The sequence below is a fragment of the Trichechus manatus genome, unplaced genomic scaffold (genome assembly GCF_000243295.1).
Source record: "Trichechus manatus latirostris isolate Lorelei unplaced genomic scaffold, TriManLat1.0 scaffold00287, whole genome shotgun sequence".
Classification (NCBI taxonomy): domain Eukaryota; kingdom Metazoa; phylum Chordata; class Mammalia; order Sirenia; family Trichechidae; genus Trichechus; species Trichechus manatus.
In genome coordinates this window covers 371,637-394,139 of record NW_004444223.1, presented here as the reverse complement: position 1 = coordinate 394,139, position 22,503 = coordinate 371,637, and positions in this window count along the sequence as shown.

Sequence of the window (22,503 nt, the reverse complement as noted above, 5' to 3'; positions counted from 1 at the left end):
TATATATATATATATAAAGCGGAGCCCCTGGGTAAAAAGGCAGCCAAATTCTTTCCAGAGAGTTGGAAAGACATTGAAGCTGAGGGAGGTTAGGCCTCAGTAACAGAACTCATGTCAGAAATCAAGATCTGAAGGAAAAGGAGGAGGGGCACATTTCTTTCTGTGAAAAGTCCTGATGGAACAAGAAAAAGATGGGATAGTCTCCAGAGCAAAAACATTCCTGTTGTGTGATCTATTGCATTCTGCCTGGCCTGGAGAGGTGGCCCAAGAGCCTTCATACCAAGAGGGCCCAGAGCTAGCTGTGGCTCCACCATAAAGGGTTAGACAAAATGCAGTAGTCCCCTGACTACAAAAAAAAAAAAAGGAAAGCAGATCACATGGTGAGCCAGTTATTAAGCTTTTGTCTCTCAGCCCCAAACCCACCCTTCTTTTACTCCGCCTTGTGATACTCTACTTGGGACCCTGCATCAAACCATGTTTCTGCTTTGATGCTCCCTTCCTGTTAGGTTACTCCTTCATGTGTGTTTCCTGGAGATTTCCTGTCTATTGAAGTTCCCACAAAGCAATGCTTCTTTATCCTGGCAGCAGCAGTTCCTTCCTGCAACAGCCTCTGAATCTAGTTTGTAGTTGTTCCAGCACTCTCAAGACCAGTTTCAGGATTCCCACTCAGAAATACAGTGGCTGTACCCCCTCAGAGACTTAAGCATCAGCTCTGCAGGGCCCTTTGCCTCAGTTTCTCAGTTTAATAATTCCAACCATATTAAGCTCAGATTTCATTTAAGAGAACTGGCTGTGAGGAGCTTAGTTGACTGACAGTCCAACTCTGACTTAATCACCACAGCTGAGCTGAGGCCACACTTCCCCTGCTCCACCCCACCCTGGGGCTGATCCCTGCTAACCCAGAGCACTGTGTGTGGCATTAGTGCTGAACCATTCCAGTGGAATGTGGGGCTCCTCCAACGAGCAATTTTGACTGCAGACTCACCACCATGGTTTGAGTAGTTTGAGTCTTCGCACTCTTCCTCTCAGTTCACAGGTATGGGACCAGCACCAAGGTCTGAAGCCTCTCCCTGCCATCTTCTCCCTCCTCATTTATCCCTCACAGATGGTTCCCCAATAAATATATTGTACTTTGAATCTCGTCTTAGTGGATGCCTCTCTCATGAACTAATATGAGGGTGGTTGTAGCAGTCCAGACAAGGGAAGATGATTCCAGGTTGAATGAGAATGCTGGCAATACAGATGAAGAGGAGATAGATTCGGCATGGGTTGCAGTGAAATAATGCACAGCACCTGCCTGCTGTTTGATCACATGTGGGAGATAATGAATGCTCAAAGGTGGAATGCAGAAATTTTAAATTATGCCAGATGGCATTGGGCTACACTCCCTAATGACTTTGAATATAACTGTTTCTTGTGTTACAAAATAAAGCTTCATTTGGAGTTCAAGGAGGTTAATGCCTCTTTTCAAGATTGATATCAGGAGAGATAATGTTCCAAAGGGAAGTAGCATCAGAGATATGCCAGGATTTAGTGTTGTTGTTGGGTGCTGTAGAGGTGATTCTGACTCATAGCGATGCCATGTGACAGAGTAGAACTGCCCCGTAGTTTTCTTTCCCTGGTGGCACAGTGGTTAAGAGCTATGGCTGCTAATCAAAAGGTCAGCAGTTCAAACCCACCAGCCATTCCTTGGAAACCCTCTGAGGCAGTTCTACTCTGTCATATAAGGTCACTATGACTCTATAAGACTGGACAGCAACTGGTTTGGGTTTTTTGTTTGTTTGTTTGTTTTTAATCTTTATGGAAGCAGATTGCCAGGCCTTTTTCCCACAGGGCTGATGGGTGGGTTCAAACCACTAGCCTTTCCATTACCAGCCCAGCACTTAACCATTTATGCCACTAGTGTTCCTTAATGGCCTGTTACTATATAAAGATTTCTCTCCCTTGCTTTCATGGAATGTTCTTCTGAATTACTTTGTGTATCTTCCATTTAGACAAATATAAGTTATTTCTCAGGACACATCTTACTCTCTCAGATGATTACTCACTCTTTCTTGAACCACTTGGCCTAGCCTTCCCCTCCATTCATACTTATTCCTTGCACTCCCTAGATGATCATGTCCAGTCCTGTAGCTTCAAACATCAATATGCTGGTGGTTCCCAAATTTGTATATGAAGCCCTGACTTCTCCCAGAGTTTCTGGCTTGATATTCAGTAGCTCACTCAGCATCTCCATTTGAATAGCTATAAGGCATTTCCAACTTAACATATATAACATGAACTTTTGATTTCCCACTAACACATCCCTCCACCTCTGCAAACCTTATCCTCTCTCTGTGTTCCCTATCTCAAAAAAAAAGAAAAGTTGCTGTGTAGTTGATTCCAACTTATCGTGACCCCGTGTGTGTCAGGAATATGACTTGCTTCACAGGGTTTTTAATGACTGCTTTTTTTGGAAATAAATCACCAAGCCTTTCTTCCAAGGTGCAGTCAAGTCAATTCCAACCCCTAACAACCCTGTAGAACAGGGTAGAACTGCCCCCATAGGGTTTCCAAGGCTGTAAATCTTTATGGGAGATCACCAGGTCTTTTCTCCCATGGAGTGGCTGGTGGGTTTCAACCACTGACCTTTCAGTTAGCAGCCTTGCACCAGCCATTATCTCCAAAATGAGTAGTGAATACTTTTCAGAATGCCCAAACACTTACCAAAAGGTGCTGTATCCCAGCTAGTAATCAGCTAGTTTCCAAAAAATTCTAATTCAGATAAAAATGCTTTGTACATGATGTTTTCTCTTGCACAGCTCTTGGTGTCTCTTAAGAGCCATTTTCTCCCGATTTTTCTTGTGATGGATTATTTGGTTATTTCTGATCAATGTCCTGGTACCTTGAACTTGGCCAATGTTATCATTTGTTACCTTACAAAGGGCATCAGTTCTCATCTCTTACTTCACTCCAGAAACCTGGAAATTGTATCCTGTGAAAATTTCTTCTTGACAGTACTGTACTCCACACCAGTGCACATGCAATTTTGAAAAGCAAAAGTACTTTCTCTGGCACCAGTAGCCTCCCGGGAAGATAAGCCTAGTGGCTATGCCAGGGACACTGTAAGGTAAGAAAGTCAGAAAGCAGTATACACAGTGGTCAGCATGTTTTCCTGGAAAATGGTTTTCCTGAGACCACTTGGCAAAAAAAAAAAACTTCCCATTCTAGACTTATGGAAGATTCTGAGGGAAATTGCCAGTCTTTATTACTAAGCTATCAGAAAATCCCAGAACATCAGGAGAAAGAAACCAGACCTATAACCAAGAAAAGTAGTATAAAAAATTTTTTTTTTTAATCCTACTTCCATCATTGAAATGGCGTTAAGTACTAAATGAAAAGCAATTACGTTTGCCTTCTGCTGAAAATGATGGGTGCTAGCTAGAGTTAAGTGATTAAGAAATAATCATCAAGGTCTAACTTTCTAACTTAAAAGAAACTCAGTTGCCATCAAGTCAATTCTGACTCACGGTGACCCCACATATTGCAGAGTAGAACTTTGCTCCATAGGGTTTTCAAGGCTGTGTGTGACCTTTCAGAAAAGGAGGTACCGCTGGATGGGTGGGTTTGAACTACCAACCTTCTGGTTAATAGACAAGGGCTTAACTGTTTATACCACCCAGGGACTTCAGTGTCCTAACTACATGTTGTAAACACAACTTTCTGAAAGAAGAGACAAAAATGTGTCTTTTATAAGAACGGTTTCTCCTGTTTATCACATGCTTCTATTAAATATTAACTCCTCAAAAGTAAATGTGTTTTGATTTTACAAGGATCAAATAAACTTAAAAGTAATTTGATTCCACAGGAGAAAGAAACTGAAGTTTTCTTTTTTAAAAAATTTTACATTTTGTGTGTTATTTTAATTTCAGTTGCACATTTGTCACAGAATACAATAACTTGGGCTGTGTTATTACAGAATATCAGATTTCTGACTTTATTTTGGCTATCTAAGGTTATTTATTTTATGTTTTTGGGATAAGATTGTCTTTTATAAACTTGCACATTTCATCATAGAATTACTATCACTAATTATTAATCTTTGATTTTCCTCATAGGCATTACAGTTTTTTTATTATGGCGTTATCTTACTAAGCTTGCCACCTATGATTCCTTCATTCATTCATTCAACAATCATTTGTTGAGTTTTTATTATATGCCAGGGACTATACTGTATATTGGTCATATACCATCAATATTTTTCAATGCGCTTAGGGAATTCATAGTCTGGTTGTCCAGTTTTATGCTGGAGTGCCCAGAATTAAGGCAACAGAAGCATCTTCAAGGGATTTTTTTTTTAATAAACATATATATCATATTATATTATTCGTTGCCTTGTTTGTTTTCCTAAAAAGATTGTAAACTCTTGAGGGCAAAAACCATGTAATGATCCTCCTGGTTTCCTCATAATCTGTCACAGTGCCAGGTACACAGTAAGTACTCAGTACATACGGGTCATTTCTTCTTATCCTGAATTTGGTCAATTCTAAATGTCTCAAGAAAATCAGATAAAAGAGAAAAGTATAAATCAATTATACTTCCCCTAATGGCTTCTGGAGAGGGTCAAAGGGAGGGTCCTAGACTGAATTAGGGTTTGTCATGGTAACTGTCTTAGTTATCTAATGCTGCTATAACAGAAATGCCACAGGTGGATGGTGTTAACAAACAGAAATTTATTCTCTCACAGATAGGAGGCTAGAAGTTCGAATTCAAGGCACTAGCTCCAGGGGAAGCCTTTCTCTCTCTGTTAGCTCTATCAGAAGGTCCTTGTCATCAACCTTCCGCTGGTCTAGGAGCTTCTTGTGCAGGGACCCCGGGTCCAAAGGACGCACTCTGCTACCAGCACTGCTTTCTTGGTGGTATGAGGTCCCCCTGTCTCTCTGCTCGCTCCTCTCTTATATATCTCAAAAGAGATTGACTCAAGAAACAACCTAATCTTGTAGTTGAGTCCTGCCTATTAACATAACTGCCTCTAATCCTGCCTCATTAATATCATAGAGGCAGGATTTACTACAAACAGAAAAATCACATCAGATGACAAAACGGTGGATAATGACACAATACTGGGAAACATGGCCTAGCCAAGTTGACACACAATTCAACCCATAACAGTAACCCTGAGATAAATGAAAATATTAAGTGTGGATGGAACTTGACTTGGCTGCAATCATACAATTTTTCTAAGAGTTAACTGATTGGAAATCCAAGCAGTTTTATAGAGAAGTGCCCATAGAAATGCTACGGGTTTTCTAGGCCTATTTTCAAATGTATCTCTGATGGACAGAGAGTTGATCAGAAGCCTAAATCCCCAAATCTTTGGCCAACCAATTACTACAGCACAAAGTCCCAAGGGTTCATTCATCCCATCACCAGACATTTACTGAGCACTTACCACGTACTACAGAAAGGGTTGGACAGTGTATTAGATGCCAGACACTCTGCTCAGTCTTTGTACCCAAATTCCAGTAGAAACTTCTACTGTGTTGAATTAGACTGGCTCGTTGAGCCTCTGGAGTACTGATTTCCTTTTTAGCATAGGACTCAAAACAGAAGCTGGCAAGCAACCTGCACATATTCAAACTCTGGCCTTGCAACTTTGGTTCACCCCTCACTATGCTAGAGAAAAAAGCCAATAAAGACGCTGACAAGAGAAGTTACACCTAAGCCAAAGTGTTGAGCCAGGATAAATGACTGACTCCATTCCCCGTTGATCTCATTCTGATGCTGATTAGAACTTCCAAGGGTTAGATTATCCTCTAACTAGGAGATAAGTCTGGTACTTATCCACCAACATGATTGGAGGAACAAAATAAAAGTATGCACCTCACCAAAAAGTTTCTATAGAATGGTTTTGTTAATAATCCCTTACTTGTCACACCCACAATACCATGGCCCAGTGGTATTTCACTGGAAACTTCATTTTAACTCTGTTTTGGAGACTAGAATAAAGAAAAAGAGAAAGCTTTGAACTTACCCACCCTGAACACCCACGCACTATAGATATATGAGAGTAGGACCAACGTAGCTGTCCTCAGAGTTTTTCCACGAATCAAGACCTGTAAAATATGCTGTCCTTTCCCCTACCCCTCCCCTTTCCCATAGTACTCATTTCGCTGTCACCACAGAGTAAGCCAGGACATTTGCTGCCATCACCATTTACCTCTATGATAAGGTTTGCCATTGAGGGAATGGAGATTAGGTTATATATGTATAAAATGTCTGTGGCACAGTGGTTAAGCATTCATTTGCTAACCAAAAAGGTTGGCAGTTCAAATCCACCAGCTGCTCCTTGGAAACCTTATGGAGCAGTTCTACTCTGTTCTATAGGGTCGCTATGAGTCAGAATCGACTTGACGGCAACTGGTAACAGTAATGTACTTTTCACTTTCTCACAACCTTATTTTAGTGTTAGAAAAGATAGATGTATGTTGCCTGGTTTTTTTCACTTGCTTACACTTTCTTTCTCCATCTTTTGCCCCACTATTCGCAATGCCACTGGTCCTAGGAATGTCTTCAAGTCAATGCTCCTTGCATTTCTTCAAATGAAAGCCCTTGTGTCGAGGGCTGTGGTTAACAGTAAATGGCATCATGTCTGCCTTCCCCGTTTGGTGAAAAGATGGACTCAGATTGTGTGGTTTGGCAGTCAGCCATCAAACAGAATAATTCCTTTTGGAAAACCAGCATTTTCCTTCTTCTTTCTCTTTTAAACCACTTTGTAACTACACTTTCTGGAGTAGATGATTTAAAAATTTCATTTAACCATTCTTTTTTTTTTTGTTGTTTTACAGCACATGGCTGCAATTTTTCCCAAAAGGATGAAAACTGTGTCATCTGTCTCTTATCCATCACCTGGCATATTACAGGGACTTCATAAATACTCTGTGATGAAGAACTTTTAACCTTTACCTTTGTAAAGCTAATTTGTAGACAGTCACCAAAATAATTTAGAAATCTTAAAATCCTAACAGGTTAAATCAAGTATTCAAAACACATATAAAGCATCAGAGTGTATCTTCTAGTATATTCCATAAAAATGTTTTATGGAAATTCATTTTTCTAAATAACCCCAGCCACAAAAGCCTGAAGTGGTCCGCCCCTCCCGTCCCCAGCTCTACAGAAGTTTCCTCTTTCTTCAAGCAAGTGGGTCTGACACGTACTTAGTACTCATAACCTTCCTTAGCCTGTGTTCTTTGGAAACACACAAATATTTCTGACTGGATTCAATCCTAACAAAATTGAGTTCTTAACATAAAAAAAAAAAAGCAGATCCGTTACATAGGGGAAGACTTCATGTAAAATGCTTTTAGTAAAATTGTCACTTTCTTCTCCCCAAAATATAAATATTCCCTCTTCCATGGTAATTTTTGAAATTATATTAAACACAGTAATGAATGTACAAGATTATATGCCTTTTCACCAAAGAACTCAAATATTTATATTATTAATTTAATTTAAAATGTAGTAGTACAAAGCTACTGATTCAACAAATATGAAGTTATCTAAATTGTTTGCATTATTACGGGCTACACTTCAAAATTATTATGGCAATAAATTAATTCTTGTAAAATACTGAAAACCAATATTCCTAGTCATAGAACACAGAGTATAAAGCTAATTTTAAGAGTTGGTAAATCATTTAGAATCAGGAGTCAACTAGATATAGAATCTCAGGAAGAACTTTTCTTTGTTACCTCTACACCCTTGCACAAAATGTCTTCTCTCTTTTTTCCTTTTTCTTTCTTTTCTCCTTCTTCTTTCTTTTCTCCTTCTTCTCTGGAATTACATCTAATTCAGTAATTTCTAGACTTAGAAGTTTGGCCTGCTAGCAAGATTATATTTTGTCGAAAGAAAATTTGCCATGAGTCTTCTGTGTTTCTGCATGTCTGAGAACATGGTACTGACTGCTTTCTCTTCCAGACTATCTTTCCAAGGATGCATCTATAGCGAACAGCCTTGGAAGACAGAGATGGAGTCTCTCTCCTGAGCAAAGGACAGGCATGCTTACTGTCCATTTTAAAGATTCAAATTCCCTGAACACAGTGCTCCTGTCCTGTAATACTACCTCCTGCACATGCAGATGTCATTTAACCCTCTTTGTATTGCCCTGTGGAAACTGGCCCTCAGGGAGTCTATACATGCTCACGCTGCTTGCCATGCTGTGAGGAATACAGTCCTTTGTCTCTGCCTCAGAGTTTAATGTCTTCTGCCAGCACCCATGAAACAGTAGCAGGCTAACTTATTAATTTGCAGATAGGATAAAATCTCAGACTCTTCACTTCTTGACAGTTTTATTTTTTTTTTTTTTTGTCTTTTTATTATAAGGACTAAGATTTATTGACCTTCTGTTCACCTAGAAGTTCATTTAAAAATAAAAATTTCTCCAATTTACCATTGCCATTCTTACATGAAAAAAAAAAGTAGGCAAGATAAAATCTCATAATAAAAGACAGAACAAAAAAAATTTGATCAATTTTTTGGCTTAGTAACCTCCCAGGCCAAAGACTCCCAGAAGCTGGGGCAAATTATCTATCCCACAGAGCTTGCCTCAGTTTCAACTTTGCATGGCCCTAGGGGATAGTACTTCTAAAAGCTAAGAAGAATGATAAGTAAAATCTGTTACTTTGCCTACAGTAAAACTGCAGCTCATGCTGGAGCCCTTCACATTCATGAAGGTATTTTCCTGTAACTGTGAAGGAAGGAGATAGGATGACCCCTCAAAGATCAGGAAAGTCTCCCATGTCCCAACTATTATAAGCCTCAGTAGCCTCTGAGAAGGAAGATGAAGAGAAAAAGTTGCAGGGAGAGCCCCTCCTGCCCACTGCTTTGCCTGCCACAGTGACACAGGCAGATAGACACTCCAGGGAGCTGCTATGTCAGGTGGCAAAAGCCGCCTAACTTTTGCCAAGTCTAACATTTGGTTACAAAGGAACAGCATCTGGAAATACTTTTTCTTCTACTGGATGGTATTCCGTATGGATAGTCACTTCAAATATATATTGAAAAGCCAAAGCTTAAGTCTATATCAACATTGAAAAAAAAAAAAAGAAAGAAGAAAAAAACTTGGCAGAATTTTTTTCCTAAAATAAGCATTCTATATTTCTAAACTCCTAGAAGGAAGTTTGGAACTTGTCTCAGCTACTCAATCTCCTCATACAAATTGGACTAGATCATCCTTTGCAACCAGCTAAAGAACCCCTAGAATCAAACTAGTGTTCTTCAAATTGTGGCTGTTCGGGCAAAAAAAAAAAAAACAAAACTCTTGATGGGTTCTTCATTTTCCTCTGCCCTGCTCATATCATCTATAAAATTCATTTGTAAGGGATTTGGGTCACTAATAGTGGAAAAAGTAGGAGAAATGTCTAATTATGATCATGATTACCAGCAATTGACTTGAAAAATCACTTTTAAAGCACCTAAAAAGATTTTAGATTCTTCAGGCATTATGACACTCACTACTTCCCATGCCCTCAGTCTTATTTCTTGTCTTATTCAAGAATTCTGAGCCCAATAAAAGTAATATTTCCACAGTTCTAAGGTCCCACCCTAAGGACAGGCAAATACCCTTTGAGGGGGTAAAGGCTTGCTCTGGAAGTACTCCCTTCTAGAAACTTGGTTCAGTAACACTTTCAACTTTAATTGTAGCTCATGTTCTTGTGCTTAAGAAATTCCTCAGAGGCCGAAAAGAAGACAAAAATTTTAACTCTACTAATGTAAAGAATAAACAAGGTCTTCCTTAAAAATCTTTGTTAAGATCGAAAATAAAAGAAAACAGGAAAGCTTCTCTGGGTTTCCATTTCTCTTCAGGGTCTCAAACTTCTCCATCATGGCTCCAATTCAGGACACCCTGGGATCTGCACTTCCTCAACCCTACCTCTCCTTCCATCCCTGACCCTGCCTCTTCACCCCCAAAATCCATAACTCTATTCTCTAACCACAGGACGTTGGCACATGCTGTCCCCTCTGAATAACACCTCAATGTAGAGGTCATCTTCTTCTAGAAGTCTTCCCTCATGCCTGGTTTGGTGTATTCCAGAGTATGTTGTTGTTAGGTGAAAGAGATGTCACTCCAGAGCATGAGGTTCTCCTATCTTACCCAATCACGATAAGTATGTGTTTTATGCTGTAATTACCAATTTTTTTTTCTTGATTTCTTTCTAGACAGAAATCAGTGAAGTCAGGGACTCTCTAGGAATTAATATAGTGGTTAATATTCTGTAATCACTCAATAGATATTAGAAAAGTTAATGAATGAGTGAGTTTCTCAAACCTTGTTTTTATATTTTAAGTCAAAATGAACCGTCTTAGATTTCTATTTGGGCTTTGAAAAGCTACAAAATAAGCAGACATACAGTAACATTGTTATCATTTGATGAAGAAATACTAGGTAGCTCAGAAAGTCATTATATTACTCAAAATGATAAATAAGACAGACTCTGATTTGATATAACTTGTCTAAGTTCAACACAGTGTAGGTAGAGTAGAAAGGAACATCCTAGCACAGAATATTCTTTCTGTTCTTCAAAAATATTTATACTGAAGAGAAGGTGAATTTAATTCATGTATAAATACAAGACAGCTTGAAATATTTTCATAAAACGTCTTATTTAACTACCAAGTCTTCTTTCCAAAATACGAAAAGAATGTATTCATCTGCACTAAAGCAATGTACATGTCTTCTTTATTAAAAAAAAAAGCGATTTACTTTTCAAAAAAAGCATGCACTTAACCAGATATACATATATAATTCATTTAAAAGTAAAATATATATTAGAAGAAAAGTAGTCAATTTTAACCTAAAATGATAAAGTATTTATGTCATAAATTATGTTGAAGTGATAATATTTATTATTCTAAATTGTTGGCAGAAATACTGTTTTTATATCAGCAATGTTCTCATCGTTTATTGTATATTTTGTTTATAGAAGAAACCATCAATCCAGTTGCTGAGCCAGGAAGCATACTTGAAACCAAAAATAACAATAGAAGGTGGTAATTGTTAAGGTAATTAATTGGTGCCATAGAGTTTCCTAGAATGAGCAATTAAGGAAGAAGATGAAATCCTAAAGACTTCACAAAGGAGACAGGGCTTCATCAGGACCAGGTGAGATTCGTAAAGTGGAAGAAAAGGTCACTGGAGCAGGAGAGTGGAGTGAGCAGAGGAGGATGGGTGCAGAGTGTCAGTGGTGCACAATGAGGAGACCAGCAGGCTAGAGCAGCAGGAAGTAGAAAGAAACTATAAACATGTACCTGAGGAGTTTGGATTCATCACAAAGGTATAAGGAAGGCTTTAGAAGGAAGAGACATACACATATTTTAGGTATTCTCATATTAATTTGCCCATAGTTTACCAAGTAGATTGGATATGGGAAAGGCCGAGGGGAGAAAGAAATCGTTAAAGTTTATCGTAAGGACAGTAGAAATGAAAAAGGAGGGGAAAAGGATAACAAATGAAAGAAATTCAGTAAGTGACTTCTGCAAGGAAGAAGAAGGAGTCAGAATGCCTACTCAGATGGATTTCTACAGCAGGCCCTTGACTAATACTCCTACTTCCACCTCACCACTCTGAAGCCATACGGATCTTTTCTTACAAAACAAAATACCCTTCTTAAACATCTTCATGGTCTCTCCATTACCCTTGTAATAAGACATACAGTCCTTGGCATGATCCTGAATGAATTTGTTTATACCTCTCTCTGCCTCGTCTCCCACCTCACGCCCCTGCTCACCTCTCTCTAGCCAGAAACCCCTCATCCTCATCAAGGTCCCTTCCTGTGCTGCTTCCTCTGCCCAGAAATCATTGTAACTCATTCTTGTCTGCCCAACCTAACCCCATCTCTCTCTGTTTCTCTCTTTCTCTCTCTCTCTCTCTCTCTCTCTGTCACACACACACACACACATACACACACACATTCTGCTAACTCCCACTAATCCTTTGCTTCTGTTTGAATGTCACTTCCTTGTATAAACCTTTACTCACTTACCAGACTGGATGAGGTTGCCTGGTTCTGCGATTCCATAGCACCCTGATTTTCCTCATAGTACTCATTACATTCATAATTGTGCATTATCTGCTTCCGTAAGTTCCATGAAGGCAGGGACTTTGTCTGACCTGTCCAAGATTATATCCACAAAGCCCAACACAGTGACTTGAAATATAATATGCATACCAAAAAAATGTTTATTAGATGAATTAATGAAACTTAGTGATTGGAATGACACTCTGGTCCCAACATTTCACCCAAAATTTAGGTCCTAGGAGAGGAATCCACTATGCAAAAATCAAGTAGATACACACCAGCCATTCTTCACTGCCTTCTCCAGGCATATCATTACCTCCTTCATTCAGCCTCACCTACCCAGGATTCTATTGCCATTTATTTATATGAGTATTCTCCTCCTACTATTGCCCCAAACCAAAGAAAATAGCAGTTGGCATAATCTAGCCTTTATTTTATCTCCCCTAATTACCTAAACATAAGATTATTTTTAAAATTAAGAGAAATCAAGCCATAAAAAGAATGCATTCTGTATTTTTAGTATGCCAAAAGTTATGTTTAAAAGGTTATGTTATCTTCTTCCATTCCTGAGAGGATTTTTCACTTCTGATGTAGTTCAACTTTAGCTACTGTTCAAACAACCACAATGATAACTCAGCTTCTAAATGCGATCTGAAATATCCTCCTTCCTAATATAGCAAAATATCCAATTTTTTATTTCCATTATCATGTAATTTCCTCTTTTTCATGGGCATTGCTAGCTTTGGGGAGCACTGGCAAAAGAAACTAAAAATGCTTTTTCTCTTTTCATTTATTAAACAAGATTCCAACAATGCTAGGAAAAAGTTGACTGGAGTGTAAGCTGCCGGAAAACAGAGACTGTTTCTCCACAGTGATTTGTACATAGTAGAAATTCAAAGATTTTTTATTAATTTGCACAAACCTCATTAAATTGCCAATTTCATAAAGCACTTAGTATTAGTAGAACACTGTTGTGTCCTGAGCCCACCTAATTCATAAAGAACATGTAGGTTTTAACTCTTAAACACAGATTATCAAAAGGCAATCAAAGGATTGAAGAGGAAAAAAGCTAAAGAAAATGGGATTTTTTTTTTTTTTTTACCTGTAGGCTTAACTCGAAGATCAGAAGATAATAGTAATAATAACTATTACTATTGTGATTATTACTATTACTATCATCATCATGGAAACCCTGGTGTCTCAGTGGTTAAGAGTTCGGCTGCTAACCAAAAGGTCAGCAGTTCTAATCCACCAGGTGCTCCTTGGAAACCCTATGGGGCAGATCTACTCTGTCTTATAGGGTTACTATGAGTTGGAATTGACTTGACAGCAATGAGTTTGGTGTTTTTTGTTTGTTTTATCATCATCATACACTTGAGTGCTTATTATATGTCGGTCTCTGTTCTACTTGTTTTACATGCATGATTTCAGTTTGTCCTCCCTCATGACCATTGTATTTGCTATAAGCCAAGTGTGCTATAAATCATTTCTCTTCAAAAAGAAATGAGAATAAACTAAAACCCTCGGATTTACAGAGGGATAGTCTAAAAATAAGGCTCATATAACACTATCAAAATTGCTAAAAATACAGTCAACTTCCCTTTATCCAAAGTAGTCAAGAAATGGGGATCTCTGGCTAATCTCATGTTTAGTAAAATCTTACACAGTAATCAGACGTTACAAATTTCCAAAGAATTATCACTGTGAACTTTCACCTAAAACCAAAAAAAAAAACCAAACCCATTGCTGTCAAGTTGACTCCGACTCATAGCAACCCTACAGAACAGAGTAAAACTTCCCCATAAGATGTCCTAGGAGTGGCTGATGGATTCGAACTGCTGACATTTTGGTTAGCAGCCAAGCTCTTAACCACTGCACCACCAAAAGCACAATAAAATTTAAAAAATGTTTTCAAAGAACTAGAAAAAGATAATACACTATAACAAAGATATATCTAATGTATAATCTATACTTGATTTGGTTTTTGGTTTTTATACTTGATTCTAAACTCCCTCAGGATCTTCCCATGCCGGGTGACCAGCATTCAGAACATCATTAATCATTGTCCTTTACAGGTGGAAAGGATAAGAAGAAAAGGGGCTACACTGAACACACCCCATAAGACACCTGAAGGGTTTACAATTATTTAATAAATCCTAGGTTCTGATAGAAAGTTATGTACTTATTTGTCTCTTTCTCACTTTGCAGATGACAAAGATGCCAATCTTCACTTCATATTAACTAGTCAGAATGTCAGGAAACACGGATTCTTGTTTTGAGTTGGTCACTACCTTTGTGACCCTAAGTAGGTCAACTAATCTCTTTGTAAAATAAGGAGCCTGTTGAAATAATTTGCCAAGCCCTTTTCTACAACGAGATTCCATGATCTTAAGAATAGTCATTCTTAGAAGTTTTATTTTAAAAAATCATCAATGTGTTAATGGAAAAATAAGTGTGCCTTTTTGTACATTGTTATTGGTTGCCATTGAGTCGGCTTTGACTCATGGCAACATCATGTATAACAGAATAAAATATTGCCCGGTCCTGCACCATCTTCATAATTGTTTTTATGCTCACTTCCATTGTGGCCACTGGTATTCTGAGTGCCTTCCAATCTCGGGGTCTCATTTTCCAGCAGTATATCGGACAATATTCTGTTGTGATCCATAGGGTTTTCATTGGCTGATTTTCAGAAGTAGATAACAAAGGCTTTCTTTCCAGTCTGTCTTAGTCTAAAAGTTCCACTGAAACCTGTCTACCATGGGTGACCCTGCTGGTATTTGAAATACTGGTGTCATAGCTTCCAGCATTAAAGCTACATGCAAGCCACCACAGCACAACAAACTGACAGACCTATGAAAAGCAACAGACGAACGCAACTGCCACTCCACTGTGGCAAGAGTAATGAACTCTAGCAGAGGAGTGTTCTTTTCTCCTGAAACTTCTCAAAGGGAGAAATTAGGTTGTGATATTTGATATATGAGAGTTAGGCCTTTAGGATGGGCAAAGTCAGACCTGAAGGGAGACTTCAAAAACAGTTCAGAAGAGGTGAGCACCATCTAATAGAGTGGTGAAGGACTGCCTGAGCCCTAGCCCTAGCCCTCGGCCTGCTAGCTCTGGACCCAGAACTGACCCATGCAATCTGCCTCCACACTGTCCTTTTTATTGTTCAGCACTTACTAGTCACCATTCCTTATATCTGACTCTTAGGTACTACAAAAATGGCTTGGGGGCAGTGTCTGAGCTCCTCTAACTTCACAAGGGGAAAGGAGAATCAAGATCAACAGCCCAAGGCTAATTTCTATGAGGCGGAGGTCATATATGCCTCCTCTCTCCACCATCTTTACCAACTCTGACACCAACTCTTCCTTCCCAAGACACTCTCTACTTCTCTGCTGGGTTCGATAATTCATTGCAATGGCCACATAGAACTCACAGACAATACGATTATGGAGTTTATTAGAGAAGTAACAGTTACAATTCAGGCTCAGGAACACTCGGGATACAGTTCTTCTATCAGGACAGCCTCTTCCCAGCCGTGCTCACAGGAACGCCTCTCCCTGGCCCTAGGCCTCTGCCCAAAGGCACTCAGCTTTCCTTTCTGTGGGTCAGGAAGCCCACCGGGCTGTCTCCTGCTACCGGGTCTCTCCTGCCACCACTTCTCACTGTCTGCAGGGTTACAGTTCTTTCTCTCTGTCTTCTGGGTCCAGGAGCTTCTCAGCACAGGGATCACAGTCCAAAGGATGTGCTGGCACCTGGCTGTTCTTCCCTGGTGGTGGTGGGTTCTTTCTTCTTTCCACCCCTGGGATGGTTTATTCCAAACCTAGTGGGATGGCAAAACTAACCAATCCCTTTGGTGGGCCACAATTACCCTATCTGCACAGTCCTGCCCAATCACTTGGGTGGGAGTTACAAGACCATGGGCTAGAAAGCCCACACAAAAGCAATCTGTGGCACTGCAGCTACCTTCTTACGAAGGCTGTAATGTCTCACCCAAGGTCTTTCAGCTGTTTGAACTTCCAACTCACATGTCTGCCACCCCAACCATTTTAGATTTTTCTTATTTCAGGCCAGGTTTGGCAGTTTTTAACAGCCACCCCCTGCCCCTATAGGACACAGACAGGAAAGAAACTGTCTGTGGAACGTATTTCTAGCCAATGTTCTAAACACTCTAAGTGTTTTCTGAATTAATTCATTTATTCAATAAGTAATTATTAAGAGCTGCAGTGGTTAAGAGTTCGACTGCTAACCAAAATGGCCACTCCTTGGAAACCCTACGGGGCAGTTCTACTCTGTCCTATAGGGTTGCTATGAGTTGGAATTGACTCGATGGCAACCAGTTTGGTTTTTTTTTGTTTGTTTACTCTGTGCCACGAACTGTAAATGAACAAGCAAATAGTGGATAGTAACAAGTGCTAAGTCTCTGGGTGGTGCAAACAGGTAATGTACTTAGCTGCTAACCAAAAGGTTGGCCATTCAAGTCCATCAGATGCACCTCAAAAGAAAGGTCTGAAGATCTACTTCTGAAAAATCAGACATTGAAAGCCCTATGGAGCACAGTTCTATTCTGGCACTCGTGGGGCCACCATGAGTTGTAGTCTACTCAACAACAACTGGTTAACAAGTGCTAAAATAAAAATAATACAGAGTGATAACATTACAATGATGTAGACTACTTTAGATTGCGTGGTCTGGAGAGACCGCTCTGCGGAAGGGACATTTAAGCTAAGTCCTGAATGATAAAAAGGAGGCAGCCATGCAAAGATCTGGAAGGGCTGGGGGATGGGGTAATCAGTGCAAAGGGAACTGCTAGGACAAAGGCCTTAAGACCGAAATGAGCTCAGTGACTGAGGAACAGAAAGAAAACCAAGTGGCCAGAAGAGGAGCTAGGTAGAGAGATGACAAGATGAAATGGGATAATTAAGCTAAAGCAAGGAAGGGAGGGCTTTGTAGCCTGGCGTTAAGGAGCTTACATTTTATTCTAAGGGTAATGGAGGATTTTAACTAATGAAGAGACATGATATGATCTACACTTGAAAAGATGGTAGGGAAACAAGAGTAGAATTCAAGAGGACCATTACAAGCATACTGCAATGATTCAGGCAAGATATACTGATAGCTTAATCTAGGGTGGTATCTGTGGAGATAGAAGAAGAAAGTGGATATCACTTCGAGATAGAGGAGGCAAAACTAGCTAGTTTATTTGATATAGGCCATGAGGGAAAGATAGGAATCAGAGAAGAAGCCTAGGTTTTTGGCAACTGGGTGGATAGTCATACCATTTACTGAGATGGGTAAACCCATGAAAGCAGCGATGTGCTAGTAAATGTTTAACAAACAACTCTCTGGATGAAAATACTCTGATCTGTAGTGTTTAATGATTTCAAGTGTGTAAATACACCCACCATTGCCTGTTTCAAACCACAGAATGCATCACTGAATAAAAGATGGTCACAAATTGGCTTTCAGGAGCTGGTAGAAGTCTGATACAGCACATCACTGTAAGTAACAAGATTTGAAGGAGGGAGTTACATTTTGGTCTGGATTAAAAATTAACAACCCTGTTATACACCCAAGAGGTATGTCAAGAAGTTACTTGTGTATATATACAGAATTAAGTTGTATCTTTGCAATCAAGCTATCTAGACTACATTATCTTAACTCCCTTTAGAAATTCTTTTGCACATCTTTTTTCTCTTTCTCCTCTCTCCTCTCTTTCTGCTCTTCTCCCTCTTTTCTTTGTGTGTATATGCATGTATGCATGTATGTGTGTGTATATATGTACATATAAATGTATATACACATGCACATACATACATATACACATATATGTGTGTGTGTTAGTTTTCTATTGCTGCTGTAACAAATTACCAAAAACACAGGTTTATTATCTTATGCTTCAGTAGGTCAGAAGTCTGACGCAGGTTGTAAGGGGCTAAAATCAAGGTGTTGGCAGGGCTGCATTCCTTTCTGGAGGCTCTAGGGGAGAATTCACTTCCTTCCCTTTTCTAGCTTCTAGAGACTGCCTTTATCCCTTAGTTTATAGTCCCCTTCTCCATCTTCAAAGCTAGCAATGGCCAGCCGAGTCTTTTACATTTCCCATTACTCTGACATTGACTCTTCCTCTGCTTCCCTCTTCCACTTTTAAGGACCTCTGTGATTACACTGAGCCCACCTGTAATAGGGGGAACAATCTCCCTATTTCAAGGCCACCTGATTAGCAACCTTCATCTGCAAAGTTAATTCCTCCTAACCTAACATATTCACAGGTTCCAGGAATTAGGACGTGTGCATCTTTGGGTGGCCATTATTCTCCCTGCCACAGTATGTATACATCTATGTATGTATATACACACAGGGAAAAATATACATATGTTTATATTTTATATTCATACATATACATATGCATGTATATAAGTGCAAATGCATATCTACACTCTCATATATTCGTATACTCCATGGACTTACGCATTTCTTATACTAGAATTTTGTGCCTGAAAGAATTCTCTCTACAAAAATAACTTTCATGCTTCCTTTTTGGAGTCCAAAAAGGGCTGTAAAATCCATCATGTTGCTCTTACCTTGTTTTCCCAAGAAGCTTAGAGCTAAATTTAGATCTCAGATGTAGTAACTTACTCATCCTATATAACTGCTCCATCTATTTATCATGCTCCAATAAACTTCAGATCTGTATTTGAATTTTTGTTTATAACTGTACCATATTACATGAGTTTCGCATTGGAAACCACCTCAAATACTTCTTTTAAATAGAATAAGTTATAACTTATAAACAATAACAGCTCTGAAGGAAATCCCAGGAAAGCAAAATGATAGCATTGCATGTCACTTAGTTCCATGCAGACCTCAGCAATAAAAAACAAATCATGGAAAGCTGAAACCATACGGTAATAAGACTCTAAATCCCTGAGAAGGGAAAGAACGTTCACACTAGCTTTTCATTTTTCCATAGTTCTGAGAGCTGAGGCATTCCAAAAAAATCAAAATGTGATAATCTCAGTCAGATAGAGTATCCAAAAGAAAAAAGAAAGAAAATTTTCCAGGAAGAAATGGAGCCTGAATGGTTGGATGCTTTCACCACATGCAAAGCTTTGATTCACCCCAGGCTTCGCCACTCCCTGGACATTCATCCTCTCCTAATACTTCACCTCTGGAGCTCAGAGACCCAGGGCCATTTTAAAAGATTTTAGATGAACCATTAAGTGTGAAATACATTCATATACATTAAAATCCCCCAGGCCGAGGCTGGTGGTAGTCTCAGCAGTAGCCATTCCACAGCCCAAACCACCACCCGCCCCATCGCTGTCCCTGTCAATGATGCCAAAAAACAGAACAAAACCCATTGCCATTGACTGGATTCTGACTCATAGTGACCCTATAGGACAGAGTAGAACTGCCCCATAGTGTTTCCAAGGAGCAGCTGGTGGATTCAAACTGCCAACCTTTTGGTTAGCAGCCGAGCTTTTAACCACTGTGCCACCAGGGCTCCGTCAATGGTGCAAGCCTCATTAATTCAACCCTACCTATGAAAATAGTGCAGGATCGCAGGCCTCCACGCCAGCATCCAAAATGGAAGCACAGCGTCCCTTGGGTAGACCTACCCTCCACTCTCCTGGTGTGGCTGCTCCTTCTCCTCTACAACGGCCTATATATGCATCAAGGAAAGTCATGTCACTAGGGTGGGTCCAGAGGAAAGCCTCAAATATGTACACTAGGAAACTCAGATAGACACAGTGCCCTACCTCAGAGACAAGGTCACCTGGTTACAATATCTCCCTTCAAACATAAGAGGCAGAACTGAGTCCCACATTTGCACCAAAATCTATCTGTAAATGCAGGTCTCAGAACCTCAATGTTCCTGTCTCTAAAACAGGATTAATCAGGCTGTGAGGATAAAATGCCACGGTATGCATAAACTCCTTAGCACACCGTCTGAGGTAGTAAGTGTTCCAAAAATATTAGCTGTTGGTATTGATTAAAATAAAAATAATAATTAATAATACCTCATCTAATATACCAAAAACACATTGTATATTGGGTAGTCTAGAAGGATCAATTTGTATGCATTTTTTCAAAACAAGGCTCTAGAAAGAAATTTGTTTCATACAAAACAAGCTTTTAATCTTCAAATGGCCTGCAATAATAACAAACATCACTCATACTCATATTTATACTCCGTATCTGTTACTGGACTAAGCAATTTTTGTACACAACTTAATGTAATCTTTATAATCACCCTGTACTTACGCATTTTACACATGAAATCAATCATTTTATACGTAAGTAAACTGAGACACGGAGAAGTTAAGTACTTGCCTAAAGCCACACAGCTAGTGAGCTACGTTTTTATCCCAGGTCTGTTTGAAGTCAGAGCTGATGCTATTGACTCTATGCTTTGCTGCATCGATTGCATCTCAGAGAGAAATTGAGAAACCTGCTAACCAAATCTACCAGCCCCTCCTTAGAAACCCTATGGGGCAGTTCTACTCTGTCCTATAGGGTAGCTATGAGTCAGAGTCCACTCAACAGCAATGGGTACCAAACGCCATTTTTTTAACTACCCATTTATATTGCATGTAGCAGCCTCCTGGTGTCCCAGTATTGGGCGTCCCCTCCCAGGGGCCCTGCCTGTTTTATTCTTACATTATGGGCCAAGCTGCCTGCTTGTTTTATAGACTCTTTCAAGTCTTCAGCTGAGTGTGCAGAGGCCTGGACCCAAAGGGTCCTCCTCTCTACATCTCTTCTCTTGATTCCCCACGGTCAGCTACCTGCAGGTAGCCCACCTTCAGAAAGATGGAGGCAGAATCTTTTTAGTTCCTTTCCATGATGGCATCTGTCTTGGTTCTCTGTCTCCTCCCCTGGTTCTTTGAAAATAGTATCTTGCCTCAATTCAAAGACACACTCTTTAAACACACACATACACACGTACAAATATTTTAATGTCTTAGAGTCTATGGAGTGTCCTAGTTTAATTCGGTAGCATTTTTTTTCTTATTTACTGGTACACGATATACTGGTGTGTCTAAGAATGGTAGCATCTTAGAGCTGATGGTGTGTCTAAGAATGGTAGCATCTTAGAGCTGATCAAGTTTGCTAGGCGTATATCTCTTCTTCCTTTAAACAATTTGACTACAAAATTGTCACCTTAGGAAAACTACTTCATCTCCTATGCCTCAGCATCTTTATCTGTAAAATCATGATTATATATAAAAGAGTTTTTATGAAGTACCTGGCACAGACCCTGGCTTATAATAGGCATTCATCAAATATTAACTCCATTTTTTTTTACATCTTTAAATTAAATTGAAAATCCTCAAGCTGATATTCAAAGCCGTGATCTCTGTCCTCTAATCAATCACATACTCTGTCCTCCAATCAATCTGTACCACCTGCTGTTCCCCAAACCTGCTTCATACTCCCCCAATCCTCTCCCTACAAATAGTTGTTGAAATCTCACCCACCTCAATGTCAACACACCCATAGAATTTTTTTTGGTATTCTTAGAGCAAACATGATCACTTCCATCTTGGTTTTTTTTTTTTTAATTGTTGCTCTGCTTTAAGTGAAAATTTACAATTCAAATTAGTCCCTCATACAAAAATTTATAAATACATTGTTATGTGACTCTAGTTGCTCTCCCTATACTGTGACAGCACACGCTTCCTTTCCACCCCGATTTCCTGTGTTCATTCAACCAGCTTCTGACCCTCTCTGCCTTCTCATCTTGCCTCCAGACAGGAGCTGCCCATTTAGTCTCATGTATCTACTTGAGCTAAGAAGCACACTCTTCACAAGTATCATTTTATGTCCCATAATCCAGTTTAATCTTTGTCTGAAGAGTTGGCCTAGGGAATGGTTTTAGTTTTGGGCTAACAAAGAGTCCGGCGGCCATGTCTTCTGGGGTTCCTCCAGTCTCAATCAAACTATTAAGTCTGGTCTTTTTACGAAAATTTGAGCTCTGCACCCCACTTTTCTCCTGCTCCGTCCGGGACTCTCTGTTGTGTTTCCTGTCAGGGTGATCATTGGTGGTAGCCAGGCACTATCTAGTTCTTCTCGTCTCAGGCTGATGAAGTCTCTGATTTAAGTGGCCCTTTCTGTCTCTTGGGCTAATACTTTCCTTGTGACTTTGCTGTTCTTCATTCTCCTGTGCTCCAGGTGGGCTGGGACCAATTGATGCATCTTAAATGGCTGCTCGCTAGCCTTTAAGACCCCAGACACCGCTCACCAAAGTGGGATGCAGAACACTTTCTTAATAAACTGTGTTATGCCAACTGACCTAGATGCCCCCTGAAACCATGGTCTCCAGACCCCCGCCCCTGCTACTCTGTCCCTTGAAGTGTTTGATTGTATTCAGGAAACTTCTTAGCTTTGGTTTAGTCCAGTTGTGCTGACTTCCCTGTAGTGTGTGTTGTCCTTCCCTTCACCTAAG